Source organism: Trichechus manatus, unplaced genomic scaffold, assembly GCF_000243295.1.
Source record: "Trichechus manatus latirostris isolate Lorelei unplaced genomic scaffold, TriManLat1.0 scaffold00056, whole genome shotgun sequence".
Lineage (NCBI taxonomy): Eukaryota > Metazoa > Chordata > Mammalia > Sirenia > Trichechidae > Trichechus > Trichechus manatus.
In genome coordinates, this window is record NW_004443992.1 from 80,215 (window position 1) to 88,705 (window position 8,491).

Below are 8,491 nucleotides of genomic sequence, written 5' to 3' on the forward strand. Positions count from 1 at the left end.
GTAGAAGTGCCTACTTAAGGGACAGGGCTGTTTCGAGGGTCACAAATCTGCCACTTCACAGCTGAAACAGTTGAAGTTAAACTTCAGATGTTTGCCCTGTTGTACTGTGATAGTGAGGGCTAACACTGTTAAGATGGGTTCCCACAAGTCTATACAAGGATGTAAGGCACTCAAAATCTGTGGACCCCTTATACCTGTCCCCAGCAAAGGAGCTGTGCCGACCCTGAGTTCTTGGCTTCGAGGAGCCAGTAGCTTATTTGTTCCCTCTCCAAGGCCAGGAGAATGAGTCAGGGCACGTTTTGGGATCACTTCTGGCCCAGTGGACTCCCAGTGCAGAGCGGGGAGGGAGTAGGTAAAAGGGAGAGAGGTTTTTCCCAAATGGGTTTTTTTTTATTTTTTTATTTTTTTTAAATCCCCGCGAAAGGCTGCACACGTACTTATCTTTAGCTGCTTGGGAGCTGCTTTTCACTGGTTCCGAGTGTCCAAGCGGAATCTCTGCTGCCAAATCTCTCTTGATGTGGAAACTGCTTCCTGAGCATGCGCACAGCTGTTTGCCTGCTTCACTGTGGACCTGGAGTGGCTGAAGAGCTGCAGTCCCACCACCGCCACTCTGGTGCTGCTGGCTTCTTCCAAACTGTCTTCCTCCCCCATCGCTACTCAGTCTGATTCCTCAACTTTGCCTTGTTCAGGGCTCCTAGGTATTCATATACAATCAAATCACTTGTTTTTCCAGGTATTTGTTGTAAGAAGGATATAGGAAGCTGTCTGACTACACTGCCATCTTGGCCCCACCTCCCATAAGCAATTTCAATTCATACAGATCATAAGTTTATCCAAAAAAACCTGAGACCCATCAAAGGATTCTTCCCACAGGTTGAGATATTCCAAATCAGACTTTGTAAAATTTCAGACTTGAGCTTTGAACGCCATTTGAACTCTAATTTTATTTTTCAATATTTCATTTGCTTTGGTTTTATAGGGGTAAAATTAATGTCTTCCTGTTTGGAAGTTTTGTTTTCAATATTTTCAGTTTTCTAAAACTAAAATTTGTGAAGATCCGTTAATGATGCATTTTGATTGGAGACTCTTATTTAATTTTTAGAAATGCAACGAAAACTAGGGGACTTCATCACAAGTTCAATATCAGTGCACTGCACTTAGGCTTATTTAAACTAGTTCTTCAAAGACTCACACATTTTAAAAATCTAATTAATGATGGATAGCAAAAAGAGCCTATCTTGCCATATTCAAGTGTTTGCTTGTTTTTGTTTGTTTGTTTTTGAGAGAAGAATCACCAATTGTGCCATGAAATTGTTTCAGTTTTGTTATTCTATGAGTATATAGATGTAAACCTCAGAGAGATTGCAGGTTCAGTTCTAGACCACTGAAGTAAAGCGAATAACTCAATTAAGCAAATCACATGAATATTTTGGTTTTCCAGTGCATATAAAAGTTATGTTTACCATATACTGTAGTCTATTAAGTGTGCAGTAGTAGTAGGTCTAAAAAACAATGTACATACATTAATTAAAAAAATGCCTTATTGCTAAAAATGCTAACCATCATCTGAGCCATCAATGAGTTGTAATCTTTTTGCCGGTGGTAGGTCTTGCCTCAGTGTTGACAGCTGCTGACTGATCAGGGTGGTGGTTGCTGAAGGTTGGGGTAGCTGTGGCAGTTTCTTAAAATAAAAACAACAGTGAAGTTTGCCACATAGACTGACTCTTCCTTTCACGAAAGATTCCACTGTAGCATGAGTTGCTGTTTGATAACATTTTACCCACAGCAGAACTTCTTTCAAAATTGAAGTCAGTCCTCTCAAACCCTGCTGTTACTGTATTAATGAAGTTTATGTAATATTCTAAATCCTTTGTTGTCTTTTCGGAAATGTTCACAACATCTTCACCAGAATTAGATTCCATCTCAAGAAACAACTTTCTTTGTGCATTTGTAAAAAGCAATTCCTCATCCATTAAAGTTTCATCAAGAGATTGCAGTAATTCAGTCATGCCTTCAGGCTCCACTTCTAATTCTAGTTCCCTTGCTATTTCCACCATATCTTCAGTTACTTCCCCTACTAAAGTCTTGAACCTCTCAAAGTCATCCATGAGAGTTGGAATCAGCTTCTTCCAAACTCCTGTTAATGTTGATGTTTTGACTTCCTCCCATGAATCACAGATGTTCTTAATGGCATCTAGAATGGTGAATCCTTTCCAGAAGGTTTTCAATTTACTTTGTCCAGATCCATCAGAGGAATCACTGTCTGTGGCAGCTCTTGTTGATGTTGTTAGGTGCTTCCAAGTCAGTTCCAACTCATAACGACCCTGTGTACAACAGAACAAAACACTGCCCAGTCCTTCACCATCCTTGCAATCGTTGCCATGTTGGAATCCATTGTTGCAGTCAGTGTGTCAGTCCATCTCTTTGGGGGGTCTTCTTTTGTTGCTGACACTCTACCTTATCAACTATGATGCCCTTCTCTAGGGACTGGTTCCTCCTGGTAATATGTCCAAAATACTTGAGACAAAGTCTCGCCATTCTTGCTTTCAAGGAGCACTCTGGCTGTACTTCTAAGACAGATTTGTTCATTCTTCTAGCAGTCCATGGTATATTCAATATTCTTTGCCAACACCACAATTCAAAAGCATCAATTCTTCAGTCTTCCTTATTCATTCTCCAGCTTTCGCATGCATATGAGGTGACTGAAGATACTATGCCTTGGGTCAAGCACACCTTAGTCCTCAAAGTGACATCTTTGCTTTTTAACACTTTAAAGAGATCTTTTGCAGCAGATTTGCCCAATGCAGTACTTCATTTGATTTCCTGCTGCTGCTTCCATGGGCCTTAATTGTGGATTCAAGTAAAATGAAATCCTTGACAACTTCAATCTTTTCTCTGTTTATGATCATGTTGCTTACTGGCCTAGCTGTGAGGATTTTTGTTTCCTTTATGTTGAGGTGTAATCCATACTGAAGGTAGCTATGGCCTTATGAAATGTATTTCTTAAATAATAAAACTTGAAAGTCGAAATTACTCCTTGATTCATAGGCTGCAGATTGGATGTTATGTTAACAGGCTTGAAAACAACATTAATCTTCTTGTACATCTCCATTCAAGCTCTTAGGTGACCAGGTGCATTGTCAATGAGCAGTAATGTTTTGAAAGGATTTTTTTTTTTTTTTCCTGAGCAGTAGGTCTCAACATCGGGCTTAAAAAATTCAGTAAACCATGTTGTAAACAGATATGCTGTCTTCCAGGCTTTGTTGTTCCCTTTATAGGGCACAGGCAGAGTAGGTTTCGCATAATTCTTAAGGGCCCTAGGATTTTTGGGATGTTAAATGAGCGTTGGCTTCAACTTAAAGTCACCAGCTGCATTAGCCCCTAACAAGAGAGTCAGCCTGTCCTTTGAAGCTCTAAAGCCAGGCTTTGACTTCTGTCTAGCTTTGAAAGTCCTAGATGGTATCTTCTTCTTCCAATATAAAGCTGTTTCATCTACATTGGAAATCTGTGGTTATGAGTTATGAAGATATCACCACCAATTAAGACTTAGTCACTTAGTAAGAATGTTATTTTTACTACAGTGCAGTACTTCACCAAAATTTATACTCAGATTATTAACACAGAAACAAATAAATTTATGTTCAACTTTTTAACTAAATTTGCAAAATAATAGCATTCACAAATTACACTTTCAGTAGAATAAACTTCTGAAAGCTTTAATTTATTAAGATATATCAATACATATAATCAATCATATATGAAATAAAAAACAGATTATTTAACAAGGTGAGAAGTGTTTTTTGCTGTGATACAGCATATTAACGATAGTATCTTCAATTTTTATACATGAACAGGAAAACTTGGAACCAAAAATGAGTAATTTGGAAGAAATATCATTTTTATATGAAAAGTCATGCTGCACAAAGTGATACATAAATGTGTTACATATCTGCAGCTACTTGGGTTAAGTCATTACCTTCCAGCACAACTTTCTTAAAACTTTTGAAATAGATACTGATTTTCTTAAGCAGATTTGTGTCTTCTGATTTTCTCATGGACAGTAATATCATTATGACCCTCATAAGTCATGGTAAATGTGGACAAATATTTTGTAATATGTTGTCTCAGAGTTCCCTAAAAAGTGGACCCTGGAGCAAAATTTTATTGGTTGTGCAGTTTTGGGAAAGTATAGGAAGGGAAAATGGAGAGTGAGGTAGGAAAGAGGGCAAAGAAAATCTAAGGAGCTGCACCACTAAGCAGGTCATAGGTTTGGGAAAAACATTTGGTCTGTCTTAAAAGATATCTTCAGAGAGGCTGCTCCTTTAGACTGTTTTCTTAGAGAAAGCAAGGAGGAAAAATTATCCCTATCACTTGTCTTTATTTTCAGTGTTCACCTCAAAGAGCATTTATACTGGCTCAACCTTACATTTATAGTGATTCTGAAGTGTCCCTGTAGTATCTTACACTTAGGAGGTAGCCCAAGGGACCTACAGTATAGGTTGGAAGTGATGCACTAATAAGGCACATCCAACAAGGCTCTCAGTCTATTGCAGTGGGGGCAAACAAAAGATGGGAACAATACCAGTCATTCCACCTCACTCAGAAAGCAATGCTTCCCCACTCAGAAAGCAAAGCCAGAGTGCAAATCTAGGGAAATGCATAAACTCATGCAGATTTTCTCACATCCTATTATAATACCTAATATTCACCTTCACTTCTTCCCTGATAATGGGGGAAGTGAACATCCAAACATAAAATGTTATTGGTAGTTGCTATATCCTACTAAATAAATAAAGGTATTATTAAGCTAAGCTATAGTTAGTCAATTTGAGCTATAATCTGGGTTCTTACCTGATGGAGTGACCCAAACCTTGATTTCTAAGTTGCTTTGAGCTTATGGGGCTGTGCTTTATGCATTTGCCACATTCTCTTATTACTGGGTAAAGAAGTACCAAGAGATACCCTATATAATCCTTCATTGTGTGGTAGCAACCCTAGCAGCTAATGGTAATCAAGATAGATTACTTCCACTAGTACATTCTGGTTTAACCAGAATTGGGAACTCAAAGTGGTCATACTTCTATTATCCACTTAGAAAATAGGACCTCTAACTTGGCAGAGCTTAAGGTGGGATGAAATTTCACAAGTGGGTAACAATAAATAGTGTTGAGCAGGCCAGTCTACCTCTATTCCTTGCTTCTCAGACCTGTATACCAACTGTTAGTTCAGTGCATATATCTCATACTGGAGAACAACATTTCAGGATTTTTTTCTCTGAACTGGCTTCTTAATTGAGCTTTCATTCTATCTGTCTGGTAGGATGTAAGTGGTAAGACCTGCGAATCTTATTCATTGTCTTACCACCTTTGTGCTAAACTGTCTTCCCTTGGTCCCTTGGTCTGCAACAATGTCACATGAAATATTATGTTGAGATGTCAGGTATTTTGTAACCTCGCAGATGATGGCATAGATGAAGGCACTATGGATCAGGAAGGCAAAACTTCCTGATGCATTTGTTCTGGAAAAGGACAAACATTGTGCCCTCCATGGTGGAAGGGCTCTTATTTAATCTATTTACCACTCAGTGGCTGGCTCGACTCCCCAAGAGATGGTGCCACATGGAGGGCTCTGTGATGATTTCTACTGTTGGTAGATTGGGCATTCATCAGTGCTAGCAACTATATCAGCCTCGGTAAGGAGAAATCTATCTTATTAGACCCTGCATACCCTTAAGCACTTCCACTATGGCCATTTGGTTCCATATGTTGCACATAATGTTTGATGTACATATGAGCCCATCATGCAAGCATTGGACTAGTCATTCTGTCCACATTATTGAAGAGATCCTCCCTGGAGATGGATTCTCTCTGGTGCACATTAACATGATTTACCCATATCTGCATGCTTTCTACCCACTCCCACTCCCATGGCATCATCCACATACCTCTGACGTTTCAGTTTTGTTTCTTTCAGGACCTTGAATAATCAGCCTAGCCACTGCCACGACCCAGGAAACAACATATATCTGTACCTCTTGCCACCTGTTCTTTCATGCAATGTGAATGACCAAGTTTCTTGTCACAGCTATGCCCCCTGGGAAGAGTTGCCTTTGCTGATGACCTTAGGACCAGTGCTGAGTGGTACTGAAATGCAGGAGTGGTACATTTTGAGCTTGCACCAGCATTTTGGATTGTGTCATCTGTGAAATAGGCTAGTTTCTCTCCTCCTTTTAAATATAAGGAAAATAAGAAACTTCCCAAAGCACATTTCACTTTCTAACAATATATATCATTTTTATTTGTAATATTTATTACTTTTCTGGTCACAATATGGAATGTGATTTCATGAGGTATGTTTTTTTCCCCCCATTTCCTTTTTTTTGTTAACTGATGTGTCTCAAGTATCTAAAAAGTGCCTGGTATATAGTATGTGGTCAATAAATGCTTATTAAAAGATTGAAGGAATAAATCAACTTTCTGTCTCCTGTCTCTGTTTCAGTTTTCCTCATAGTACTTATCACTACACGACATTATATTACATAACTTTTTTTACGTCTTCCCCTTTTCCATTAAAATATAAAAGACACAGTGGTTTACTTGTTCAAAGCATTATCCTTAGGACCTAGTGAGGTACCTGGCTTAAAAAATGTTTGTTGAATTAATTAGCAAAAGGTCCATGCTTTTCCTCTTCACTGACTGTGTCCTCAGGTACTGCATAACATAGTGTATGCTATATAGTAAATGCTCAGTGCAAAAGTTATGATATAAAATGGATGCATAATTCTAAGCAGCACCTGGACCACTGGTGGCCTCTCTCAGCACTATTTTGGTCTGCCAACAGGTGGAATTGGTCTCTACCTTAAATGATGGCTTTGGTTCCTAAGTGTGTTTCTTGCAAACTTGCAAAAAAGAAAATTTCTATCCTTTATCAGCCTGATATAGTGGAAGAACTCATCTATTGATACTCAGCTTTTATTCCTTATCCTGCCATGACATTGTTTAGGTTTTCCATGATTCCTGACACCTTGTTTCCTTGGGGGAAAAAAAAAATTAAATTTTATGAAGTGACATGGAAAGACAAGAAGCTCTTTTGTTATCTCTGCTTTACCTTACAATTGGTAAGAATTAAAAAAAAAATTATAAAACTGCAACTTTATTGACAATATATTACCATGCTTCAATTCTTTTGAAGTTGTCACTTTGCAGAGCTTAACCATAAAGCTGGACAGCTCTCCCACTCACTCTCTACAGGATAGTCCACAAGTAATTTACTATTTTATTTCCTGGTCATTCATTCAACAAATACTTATTGAATACCTAATAGCACTAGGAACTACACAGCTGTTGAGTTTTCAGAAGGCAAAGCTAATTTTTAAAAACAAAATTTTTACATATTACAATTTTATTCTAAGCACATAGTTTACAGAAGGAAAAGCCTTTACCCATTATGGGCAAATCCATTACTATTCAGTGTTAATGGTGTTAGAGTATTCCAATGAACTGTTTTTCAGGTACAGTAGTAGGTTCTTATGGGGAGGTCAGATAAAAACTTTTTAGTTTTCTAGTATGGGGATTAGGGATTAGGATCTCTCCAGAGAATTATCAGTCACAAATGAACTTGTTACTGACAAGAACGTCATATCCCGAAAGTACGTTATAAACAGGTCTGACTAGTGATTAATAGAATGGAGCTGTTTAAAGACTTGAGCTATATTTACAAAAAAAAAAAAAAAAAGACTTTGTTGCCCAGCAAATAAAAGATTTAGTGTCTAAACATGTATTTTCTACATTATTATTGTGAAAAAAGGTTATCAATGTTAAATAAAATATTAATTTTCTTCACTTGCTTCAATTCATGTCTTCATGACCAATTCTTCATTTTTCCTTCCTAAAATGTTGCATGCCACACTTGAGGCAATGAAGAATTCTTAAATAACATGGTTAAACCCAAAAAACAAAACAAAACAACCAAACCTGTTTGCATTCAGTCAGTTCCGACTCATAGCGACCCTATAGGACAGGGTGGAACTGCCTCATAGCGTTTCCAAAGTGCAGATGGTGGGTTCAAACTGCCAACCTTTTGATTAGCAGCCCTAGCTAGCTGTTAGCTCTTAACCACTGCGCCACCAGGGCTCCGTGGCGAAGGACCTGCAAATTCATCCACAGCTACCTATAGGATGTAACTTTTGGTTCCACTAGTAACATGCAGTTGTGGTCCTCGTGTTTTTTCATAGCTACCCTCTTTGACAAATTTTTGGAAAACATTTATCATGATGACCTTTATACATCTTCAAAATTCAGGCTTTGTGGAATCTTGAAGAGTCCAGCTACTGGGCCGCCAGGCTCTGCTGCCGATGCCCGGCCGGGTAGCGGAGGGTAGCTCTGGAGCTCTTCTCGCTGGGCAGCTGCGAGAAAAGCAAGAATTAAATTTTTAAAAGAGATATTCTTAAAACACTGTTGAAATGTATCATATGCATATTTAGATTAGAAAA